The 11,670-nt window shown below is 39.5% G+C and overlaps 3 non-coding genes across 3 annotated transcripts; 2 read left to right on the top strand and 1 right to left on the bottom strand.

The window, feature by feature from the left end:
- Window positions 1–329: 329 nt before the first annotated feature.
- LOC141597816 (small nucleolar RNA R71) lies at window positions 330–436 on the top strand. Its single transcript, XR_012523030.1, has one exon. It is a non-coding gene; the product is annotated as a small nucleolar RNA R71 (small nucleolar RNA).
- Window positions 437–4,601: 4,165 nt separating this feature from the next.
- On the top strand, window positions 4,602–4,708 carry LOC141597817 (small nucleolar RNA R71). The gene has a single exon (XR_012523031.1). It is a non-coding gene; the product is annotated as a small nucleolar RNA R71 (small nucleolar RNA).
- Window positions 4,709–10,511: 5,803 nt separating this feature from the next.
- Window positions 10,512–10,618, bottom strand: LOC141597714 (small nucleolar RNA R71). The gene has a single exon (XR_012522934.1). It is a non-coding gene; the product is annotated as a small nucleolar RNA R71 (small nucleolar RNA).
- Between the last annotated feature and the right edge of the window lie 1,052 nt (window positions 10,619–11,670).

Below are 11,670 nucleotides of genomic sequence, written 5' to 3' on the forward strand. Positions count from 1 at the left end.
CAACCTCCTCCATGGGTGGACTATGGGAGGTGGTAGCTTGATGAACTTGATTCCATTGCAATTTCTCAAGTTGCTTGGTGAGTAAGTCAAGCTTGGCATTGGTTTCGACATTCGAATTAGTGGAATTTTCCTTCGGATACCGGCCATTCCTTCTAAGCATGTTGCCTCTTGTACCATAGTTGGCTTCCGAGTCGACCATCTTTTTAATGACAGCAGTGCCCTCATCATCACCCAAATGATCGAATCCCCCTCCCGCAGAGGCGTTCACCATGTCCTTGGTTCTAGGTAGCAAAGTTTAAAAGAAGGTTTGAGTAATGTACCAAGCCGGAATCCCGTGGTGAGGACAACTAGCAATGAGATCTTGGTAGCTATCCCATGCCTCACCTAGGGACTCTCCTTCTTCTTGTTGGAAAGTATGAATTTCATTCCAGAGCATGGCGGTCTTTAATTTGTATAACTTTCTTTAATTACATTGAATTCCCTTGGTTTCTGGAATTAATATATAGTATTGATAACACTAGGTAGGGTTATAAAGAGATCAAAGTGAATAAGAGTTTAAATAGGTATGTGCCATATGGAAGAAGATCCAAAGCCAATTAAGCAAACTACACTTTCAAAGTAAGGGGTTTAATCAAGTGAGAATTTCAATAATTAGAATATTTATTAAAACCTAGAAATATTAAATAAAAATTTTGTTACCTTTCAAAATATTAGGATATTACAATCTTCCCTCCTTAAAAGTAACTTCGTCCCGAAGTTCAAGTTTTATAAAAGAAAAGTAAACAAGGTTAGAAATTTGAGTGGTATTACAGGTTCTACGAAACTACGGAAAATAAGACGTAAATAAACTAGGGTACGATATTAGGTATTTATAATAAAACGTAACCGACTTAAGTAAAATTGCGGAAATTATAGATAATAATGGTTCCTCGATCGAGCCTTGAGCTACTCGATCGAGTCACCTCTTCCTCGATCGAGCCCATACTCAGTTGATCAAAGAATCACTCTACTTCTGCTCCTTTCTTCGTGTTGTCTTCTTAACTTCTCTTCCTTTATTCTTACGGATTCCCGTGCCATGCTTCGTGTATTTATTCATGCCTACTCCGCGATGCCCATTTCATTCTTTTGCTCCTCAAATGCATCATTCCTGCATTAAACATCAAATAGCGGAAGTATTATTGTACTAACATAAAAGGCATGTAATTAATATATATTAGCATGAAAACCGTATCAAAAGTAACTAAGGGGAGGCATAAATATGTATATAATTATGACTCATCAACTGCCACTTTGGCTCCATCAACCTCATTGCCCCTCTTGGAGATAATGTGACCGAGCACAATTCCTTCTTCAACCATAAAATGACATTTTTCCCAATTTAAAGCTAAATTGTGCTCTTCACATCTCTTTAAAACATTTGTTAAATTAAAAAGTCCATGGTTAAAGGAGTCTCCATGGACACTAAAGTCATCCATGAAGACTTACATGCTCTTTTCAAGAAAATCCGAGAAAATGGCCATCATACACCTTTGAAAGGTGTCGGGTGCACTACACAACCCAAATGGCATTCTCCGGTAAGCATAAACTCCAATGGGGCATGTAAATGTTGTTTTCTCTTGGTCCTCTGGATGGATTGGGATTTGGAAAAATCCGGAGTATCCATCAAGAAAACAATAGTAAGCATGCCCCGCAAGCCTTTCTAACATTTGATCGATTAAGGGGATAGGGAAATGGTCTTTGACGGTGGTGGCATTTAGCTTTCTATAATCAATGCACATCTGCCACTCGGTCACCGGACGAGTAGGTATGTGAGTCTTATCCTCTTGTTCCACCATAGTCACCCTACCTTTCTTGGGTACTACATCGACGGGACTCACCCACTTACTATCGGTGATTTGGTAAATAATCCCCGCTTCAAGCAATTTTAAGACCTCATTTTTCACAACGGCCATCTTGGGGTTTATTCGCCTTAGACCATCAACTTTAGATTGACTTCTCTCCTCTAACACGATCCTATGCATGCACAAGTTTGGACTTAGTCCCTTGATATCATCAATGTTATACCCTAGTGAGCTTTTGTGAGCTTTCAAGACTTTCAAAAGTTTTTGTTCTTGAGCCACACTATGGTTGACATTGATTATCACGGGATAAGACTCTCCCTCACCAAGAAAGACATACTTGAGTGAGGGAGGTAGAGGTTTGAGTTGTATCTTTGGAGGGAGAAGTCCCTCCACCTTCTTCAAAAGTTCATCATCGACCTCATGGTCTTCTTTCATTTCCTCATCATGTAGGGAGATTTGAAAGACCTCTTCCATCTCCGACTCTTCTCGAGCCACCGATTCAACTACTTCATCAATCACTTCAATAGTATTTACTCTTTCAACTTTGAGGCCTTTCATCAAATTTGAAGATTAAATTCGACATTATCACCTTCAATCTGGAAGGTTAGCCGCCCATTTCTCACATCAATAAGTACTCCTCTGGTAGCCAAGAATGGACTACCTAGGATAATAGGGGTGTGGCTATCCTCCAAAATGTTAAGGACAACAGATTCAGCCGGGATTAAATACTTCCTAACTTTGATGGGTATGTCTTCAAGCACCCCCAAAGGGCGCTTGACGGACCTATCCGCTAATTAGAGGGTCATGGTAGTAGGTGCAAGATTATGAATGCCAATTTTCCTTGCAACGTTTAGAGGAATAACACTCACATTTGCTCCCAAGTCACAAAGTGCTCTTGATATAGGAACACCACCAACTATACAAGGAATTGAAAAGCTTCCCGGGTCACCAAGTTTAGTAGGAATTTTGTTAAGGATATGAGCACTACATGCCTCTTCCATTGCCACTATTTCTTGGTCAACCAAGACTCTTTTCTTAGTCAAGATATCCTTTAAAGTTTTTTTGTAAGTTGGCATGTTCAAAATCACTTCGGTAAAGGGTAAGGTTACTTCAAGTTTCTCAAGCATGTCACAAAACTTGGCATACTTGAAGTTTTCCCTACTCTTTATGGCTTTTGAGGGGTAAGGAATATGTGTAGCAAGTTGAAAACCGGAGAGTACCTTTGGAGGGTTCGAATTATTTGTTACCTTAGTGGTGGGTTGTAGGAGCACCTCCTCGGTAGCATCTTCCCCCCCTTCTTTCTTATAAGGTAAATTCTCAACCAAACCGTCAACTTCCCTTTCTACTTGTATTTTCTCACTTGAAGGTTATTCACAAACTTTCTTTCCTTTCTTAGATTCACTCATCCGAGCCGATGGTGTCATCGGTGGGCTCTCCCTTCCACCATTCATTTCCATCCTCTTTCTCTTGGGATCCACACCAACCACTATCTCAAGATGCTTGTAGGGATCTTCAAGCTCTATTCCACTTCTCAAGACCAACGCATATGCTTGGTGGCTAGTAGAAGTGTCCTTGGAGCTTTGCCCTTGAGCTAGCAAGCCACCGGGTGGTCTATGGGGGTTAGCAAGAGCATGATCGGCCAATCGGGCCTCCATTTCCCTCATTTCCTTTTGGTGAGCAAGTCTTTGGTAAGCATTTTCTTATTGAGTAGCCTTCGTAAATTAGCCAAGTATTTTCTATGTTGCATTTGCATGTTCTTCATCACTCTCATAAGTTCACTTTGGGGGGTGTCACATATGGGTTCTTGATAAGGTTGGTTGGCTATGGGTAAAGGGAACCCATATTTATTCCGGGTGTTGGGGCCTTGATTGTTGTTGAAATTTTGTCCCCCTTGATAATTCCCTCTAGGGCCATTGTTGTTGAAGTTTGGTCTTTGACCTTGTTCTTGAAAGCCTTGAGCAAACCCTTGCCCAAACCCTTGATTAGCTTGATTGATTTGGTTCCCTTGATAGAACCCTTGATTGCTTTGGTTGCCCCCCCAAATCTTGGTAACCTTGAGGTTGGTTCCCAAAGTTTTGGTTTTGATTTCTGGTGTTGTTTCTTTGATTAGGATATCCACCTCTAAGTTGGGAAAAACCCAGGTGGATTGGTGTTGGGCGTTTGTGGTTGGAGGTGTTGTGAGTTTTGGACATTGGTGCTCTTGTAGCTAAAATTTCGGTGATTCTTCAAACCCGGATGATTAAAGTTGGTGTTTGGGTTATAAACATTGGGATTATTGTAGGGTGGTCATGGTGGTCTTGTATTGTTGTTATAGCTTTGGAAGGCATTAACATCTTGGACATTTTCCTCATATCCCACATTATAGTTATTGGCACACATGTCAAAAGTGTGACCATTTCCCCCACATAGCTCACAAGATGAAACTTGAACAACCTCCTCCATGGGTGGACCATGGGAGGTGGTAGCTTGATGAACTTGATTCCGTTGCAATTTCTCAAGTTGCTTGGTGAGTAAGTCAAGCTTGGCATTGGTTTCGACATTCGAATTAGTGGAATTTTCCTTCGGATACCGGCCATTCCTTCTAAGCATGTTGCCTCTTGTACCATAGTTGGCTTCCGAGTCGACCATCTTTTTAATGACAAGCAGGTTCCCTCATCATCACCCAAATGATCGAATCCCCCTCCCGCAGAGGCGTTCACCATGTCCTTGGTTCTAGGTAGCAAAGTTTAAAAGAAGGTTTGAGTAATGTACCAAGCCGGAATCCCGTGGTGAGGACAACTAGCAATGAGATCTTGGTAGCTATCCCATGCCTCACCTAGGGACTCTCCTTCTTCTTGTTGGAAAGTATGAATTTCATTCCAGAGCATGGCGGTCTTGGATGTCGGGTAATACTTTGCAAGGAATGCCTTGGCTAAAGCATCCCACAAGGTAAATATGTCCGGTGGGTGAACATTCAACCAACGATCCGCCTTCCCCGTTAGAGAGAATGGGAACAACATCAACCTCAAAGTTTCCTCGGACACTCCGTTTCGCTTCATAATGCCCACTTTGCTCTTAAATCTTCTAAGATGGGCATGAGCATCCTCATCGGCATTCCCACTAAAACAATCCTTTTCTATTGAGCCCACTTGGGTGGGGTGCCTTTCAAAATTGTTCGGAGCCAAGGGACCAAAGTTAATTGGGTTAAAAGCATCATTATGGTCGGGCCGGTTATGGTCACGTAAAGACATTGGTGGTGGTGAACTTGGTATTTGAGGGGGTGGTGATTGAGGTTGAGTTGAACTTTGGAAGTCGTGAAAAAGATTTTCTATTGGAGTCTCAATTGTGTCGTTTGGTTGTAGTTGGGTTGTGGTTTCAATGATTGGTAGAGTGGGTGAGTTTGGTTGGTCTATGGTTGCTTGAGGAGAGTTCCTAACTCTTGCAAGAGTCCTTGTCCTCAAGGTTCGAAAGAGCCTCTCGGGGTCGGAGTTAAAGAGCAAAGCTTGATGGTTCCTCCTAGGCATGCACTCGATAAATCGTTATCCTAGTGTTTTTACACACTAGGGGAAGGCAAAAATCACACACTCTACAATGAAGCACACAACTACTAAAGCAAACAAGAAAGTGAGTTAAGACTAAAGCTAAGACCTTTAACAAACTAAATATAACCTAACACCATCCCCGACAACGGCGCCATTTGATGAGTAAAGAGTTTAGTCATCATTCCTACTATTAAAAAAAATTATAAAGTACCCAAATTAAGTAGTAAAATTAAGGTGTCGGTCTCAAGGATGGCGGAGGCTTACACGATAATTTGATTGGGTCTTAGTCTAGTCAAATAAAGAGGGAGATTGATTGAATACTAGCAACTAATTTTAAACTAAAGCATGCAATTAATGAGATGTGCAAATAATTGATTTAGGAACTAGAGAAGTCGGGTTCCCCTAAGCAAGGTAAGTTAACAATGGGTGTCAAAAGGTTTCCGGGTAATTGTTAGTGAAGAAAATGAGCTAATTTCTTAGACTCATCTTAAGACGGACACGAAATCTTCATTAAGCATCCTATCTCATCATAATCATGCTATCAAGTAACCACATAAACTCTCATTCAAGAGGAAGCTAAGCAAACTTTGTAGAAAAGCATGAACTCTCATACACACATTTCAACAAACACCTTATATGCATGATTATAAACACTAATATTATCACCCAAAAACACATATTAACAACGCATTTTATTAACTTAAACCTCCACTTAGGTTCCCCCTAAACCCTAGTGGGTGACTACTCACACATGCTTGGAAAACAAATGTAAACAATTGAACAAAAGCAAACAAACATGGGAACAAACATTTTATAAAGATGAACAATTACTAAGTAATAAAAGGAAATGTAAATTATTGAATAAAGAAAGCAAATAAAGAAGAGAATTATACCAACAATTAGGAAAGATTGCAACTTTGATTGAATTAAGGAAGAAATACTTCAATATCTTCAAAATACAACCCAATAACTAAATGTAAACAATTGATATTAACTATTACTAAGCTAATTTTACTAAATAATTAATATTTATTAAGGAAATATTAATACTTTGATTAAGGAAAGATTGTATAAATTAGGGGAAAGTTTTAGATCTAGGGTTATATCCCTCAAGGGGAATTCGTGACGGAGTATTTATAGTATCCCCTTGAATTAGGTCTTAAGAGAAAGGAAAGAAAGCCCATTTGCGTCTGAGGCTCCTGTGCCGGTCCACCGGCTGCCGGCGTGCCTGCCGACAACCAGTTCTTCAAGGCCAAATGTAAATAATTCATCTGAGGTTGTTCCCTGCCGGTTAGCCGGCTGCCGGCCTGCCGGCAGGGAATCCTTCTTAGTTGCCTTTTCTTAGTTTCTTCACAAGTGTAGGAGGTGCGTGCCGGTGGACCGGCTACCGGTCTACCGGCAAAGAACCTTTCTTACTTGTCTTTTCTTCGTTTCTTCACAAGTGTAGGAGGTGCGTGCCGGTTGACCGGCTGCCGGTCCGCCAACCGACAGCGAGAATCCCTTCAATTTGCATTCTTTTCTTCTCTTCAAAAGTGGCTAAGTCATGGGAGGGGTTCCCTGCCTGTTGGTCGGCTGTCGGCCTGCCGGCAGAGAACACTTCTTCTTCTTCTTCTTCTTCTTCTTCTTCTTCTTCTTCTTCTTCTTCTTCTTCTTCTTCTTCTTCTCATGCTAACACAAGTTATCGTCCGTGCTTACTCCTTATTCCGTCTTGCCTCTTTCTTGGCCTATTTCTTACAAGATGAGATGAGAATTCACAATATGGGAGCACATGGAATAAAGGGGTAAAAAGTAAGCGAATCGGAGCTAAAACCGTGTCAAATGGGGGCAAAAATCACGAAAATAAAGAGGGGAAATGGTCTAAATAAATCATATATCATTATGCCCTTTAAGTTTCAATTGTAACAATTATATTTTAGGTGGATAATTAATTTTATATAAATAAGTAAATTTAAAACTAATAATTTTAATGTAATATTAGTTGTATAATATAAATGTAAAATGAATTTTTGTTGAGTTTTAAGTGAAAATTAAAAATCGAGGTTGAATTTCACTTTTTGTCAAAGTTGTGTGTGAGTGTGTGTGTGTGTGTGTGTATTGGGGGGGTGTTCTACCATTAAAGCATAAAAGGCCTAATTTCACCATTAAACTATGTGATATGTTTCATTGTCGGAGAATAATTTTAAGGGGCTTGTTCTGTTTTTTTATACGATCTTCAAAATCACCACTATTAGTGTCCAATATCAAGTATACCTCATTCTACCCCCCCCCCCCCCCACACACACACACAAAAAAAACATTCGCCAAGCTGGGATATCTTGTTCATAGAAAAGATGACTACACTTTTTTCCCCTTGTGTGTACCAAAAAAAAAAAACATTCTTTTCCCTCGTACTACTCAAAAGCTCATCCAAGGATGGCACTAAGTAAAGCAACAACAGGCAATCTCATGAAAATAACCCAAACAAATTAAAAGCAGCGAAACTCAAGACTACATCACAGTTATACCGAATTCGAGATAACATCACCATCATACGAAATTCGAAACTCGGACACGTGCAACTTGACAGACGTACCTTTCCTCATTCTCTCTATCTCTTCTTTACCTTCTCCAATTGTTAAACTTTAACCTTATTCAACTTCCTTAAAATTCTTCAGTTATGAACCATTATTCGAATGAAGATCGGGTATTTAATTCGTTTGTTAATGATTTAACTGACGTTATTTTACAATTTTATTCCTTTTTAAGTAAGGTTTATACCTAAATAAAAAAGGGCTAATTTGTATCACATGTTGGGTTTATTGGTGGTGGTTTATGGCCAAGTGTCGCCGGTGTGGTTCGACGGTCGTCCGTCGGCGACGTAAGAGTCGCCGTGGAGCAGCGTTACGGTGGTACTATTGTTTGCCATACGACAGTACTATGGTAATAGAGAAGTGGTACGGTCATAGGTTGATGTGTTCATTTTATATATACTTTTATCCCTCATTTTAGCTCGGTTTTTATTGCATATCATATTTAAATTAGTATATTTGTGAGCTAATATTGTGTTCTAGGTATGTTGCTTGTATTTTATCACATTTTGTATGAATCTAAGCATTTAGAGGTTTATTTTTCCTATCACATTAGAAAGCACCAAGTTCACTAAGCTAAGTGGGCAAGCATGATGACCATTGGAGCCCAAAACAAAGTAATGAAAGTCAAGCCCAAAAAGTAATCCAAATACCAAGTCAATTAGCATTCTTAGGATACTCTTTGGATGCTAAATATCACATTTAACTGGGTAATTAAGGAGGCTTAATGACGTTGCATGGGATTCCTTGGAGCATTTAATTAAGAGATGAAGAAGTGTAACCGGAAACCCACTCCCCCGATCGGGGTTGACCCCCTGTTGGAATTTTACGTTATGCCCCTATTTTACTATAAATAGAGGCCTTAATCCGTCATTGTAAGATATCTTTTTCATACATCTTCATACACTATTTCACTCTCTATTAGCCTTAAGCACAAAATTCTCTCTTAGTTTTCATCTGTAGTTTTAATATTGTTAAGTATTTGGTTGTTAAACATTTGGTTCTCCCTATATTCAAGCTTTTGGTTCTCATATGTTCTTCCTTGCAAGTTTCTCATTCAAGTTCCATTTCTATTTCGGTAATTTTAATTCTAGTTTATTAGTTTACATTTCTATTTTAGTTATCATATAATTTTATCATTACTTTAGTTATTCACATAGTTTGTCCTTACATTTTATGATTCACTATTTAGTTTATATCATTTCCATAATCATGTCTAGTATTTCATACAACATAGTTTGTAGTTTACATTTCAATATGAGTAGCTAAATTCCCTTAGTCTAGGGACTAGGGAAGCCATGTAATAACTAATATATATAAAATGATAAATTAGGTTGATATAATATTGTCTAAATGTTTTTATCACATGTTTGTATCGTCATGTTTAATCTTTGTTTAAAGGCCTTATTCATTGATTAAGTTTGTTAATTCGTTCTATAAGTCGAGAGGCACAGAATCGGATTAGACTAAGCATGTGTAGTAGGACGACCTAGTCATAAACGAGAGTTTCTCTAGGACCCGGTCTATGGTTGACACTAATATCGTGAAGTGGGTGTCTTTAAGCCTAAACAATTGACAATGTTATTATTTCCGAGTTTAACATGAACTTATATATTTTTATAATTGTATGTGTGACCCGAATCTCCTAAACTCCTTTAATCATATATTGTTATATCATTTTATATGCTAATCATCAAACCAATCAACAAACCAAACCAAATGTAATCGACCTTGATAGAAATCTTTTCATAGCATTTCATACCGCAATTCCCGTCTCCTTGTGTTCGACCCTATTACTACATTAATTTGTGTCTAGGGAAATTATCTTTGTTAGGTATGCGACTTAGCCTATCAAATTTTGGCGCCATTGTCGGGGAACACGTTTTGTTGCGTTTAAATTTGTTGATTTTTATCTTGTTTTCTTTTGTCTTAAGGAACACTTGTTCCTTAAGACTGTTACTTATCATTTTCTAGAGATTGTTGTCTTATGCCCAGGTCTTCTTGTAGTGGAGAGATTTTCTTTCACCGGATTCCGAGCCCGAGAAAACCTTTCGGAGAAGACGACGTTTTTGGAAAGAAGTGAAAGAAGTCGCTTCTCCCGTGCAAGTTAAAAGTGCTAGAAAGTTTTACTTCGACGATCTTAAAGCTCTTGAAGAGGAGGAGGTTTCTAGTTCATCATCTCCACCACCACCACCATCTCCAACAAAAAAGATGGTGAAACTTTCCAATCATTCCAAGCCCACCGCGGCTATGCTTCCGGCCGGTATTACAACTACTAAAATTACTGTGCCGGAATTCGAGATCAAGCCAGCTTTCATTAGCCTTGTGGAGAGGAAGAAATTTGGGGGAAGTCCTTTGGAGGGTCCTAATTTGCGTGTGTAAAACTTTTGCGATTATTGCTCCATGATTCGGCAAACAGGCGTCACTCAAGCCCAAATTAGGGAAATACTTTTCCCTTTCTCTTTGAAGGACAAGGAAAAGCTATGTATTAATAGCATTGATCGCACCGCTATGGGAATCACAAATTGGGAGACATTGGCTCTTGCGTTCTATCAAAAGTTTTTTCCACCGGAGAAAACTCAAACCTTAAGGAGCCAAATCACCGGTTCCGTCAACAAGCTCTTGAGAGCTTATATGAGGCTTGGGAAAGGTACAAGGAGTTACAAAGAAAATGCCCACATCATGGGTTGGATGCTTGATTCCTAGCTATAACATTCTACAACGGATATTGTGCCGAGTCCCGAAGGATTCTTGATTCCGCCAACAATGGGCGGTTTGATCAAATTGACACCGATATTGCTCATGCCAAAATCGAATCTATGTCAATCCATGACGCGCAATATGTCAATTCCCGAAGTGTACCACTCAAAGGTAAAGAAGAATCCTCCGACAATCCCGTCTTATTAGCTCAAATTGCCTTACTCCAACAACAATTGGCGGAAAGAGATGCTAGAGATTCTCTTCAACAACTCAATGTCGTTTCCTCTACTAGCCAAATCATTGCGTGTGAAGGTTGCGGAGGTGCGGGTCATTATACCGCTCATTGCCAAGCTACTATAGAAGAGGTATGCGCTTATCAAACTTTTAGACAAAATTCATATCCACCGGGTACATTTTCAAATATTTATATCCCGAATTCAAGATTTCACCCGAATATGTCTTATAGAAGTAATAATGTGCTTAACCCTCAACCTCAACCCCAACCACAACAACAAAATGCTTACATTCCACAACAACAAAAGTATAATTCCCCACCGGGCTATCAAAGTCAAAACCCACAACAAAAGCCACCTCAACAAAATTACCAACAAAATCAAGGTCCACCACAAAATGGCCAACAAAATAACCAAGGAGAGGGAAAACTTGAAGCTTTGATGGTACAAATGCAAAGGGAATTGTTGGCTCAAATCCAAAAGAGTGATCAAGCTCACAATGCCGCAATCAAAATGTTAGAGCAACAAATGGCTCAACTAGCCGCATCTAGCTCTTCAAGGAAGACCGGCCAACTACCACCCCAAGGTACGCATCTACAAGAGACCGTTAATGCTATTTCCTTGAGAAGTAGTACTAGCTATGACGGGCCATCCAGAACTTTGGATGACAACGTGGTTGTTAAAAAGCCCAAGCTTGGGGGAAATGACAAAAAGAAGGCTAGTGAAGAGCCTCCTATTAGGGATCGTGTGCCATTTCCTCATCGCTTGTTGTGGCATAAGAGAAATAGTAAGCTTGGTACCAAAGAGA

This window comes from Silene latifolia, chromosome 8 (assembly GCF_048544455.1).
Source record: "Silene latifolia isolate original U9 population chromosome 8, ASM4854445v1, whole genome shotgun sequence".
NCBI lineage: Eukaryota > Viridiplantae > Streptophyta > Magnoliopsida > Caryophyllales > Caryophyllaceae > Silene > Silene latifolia.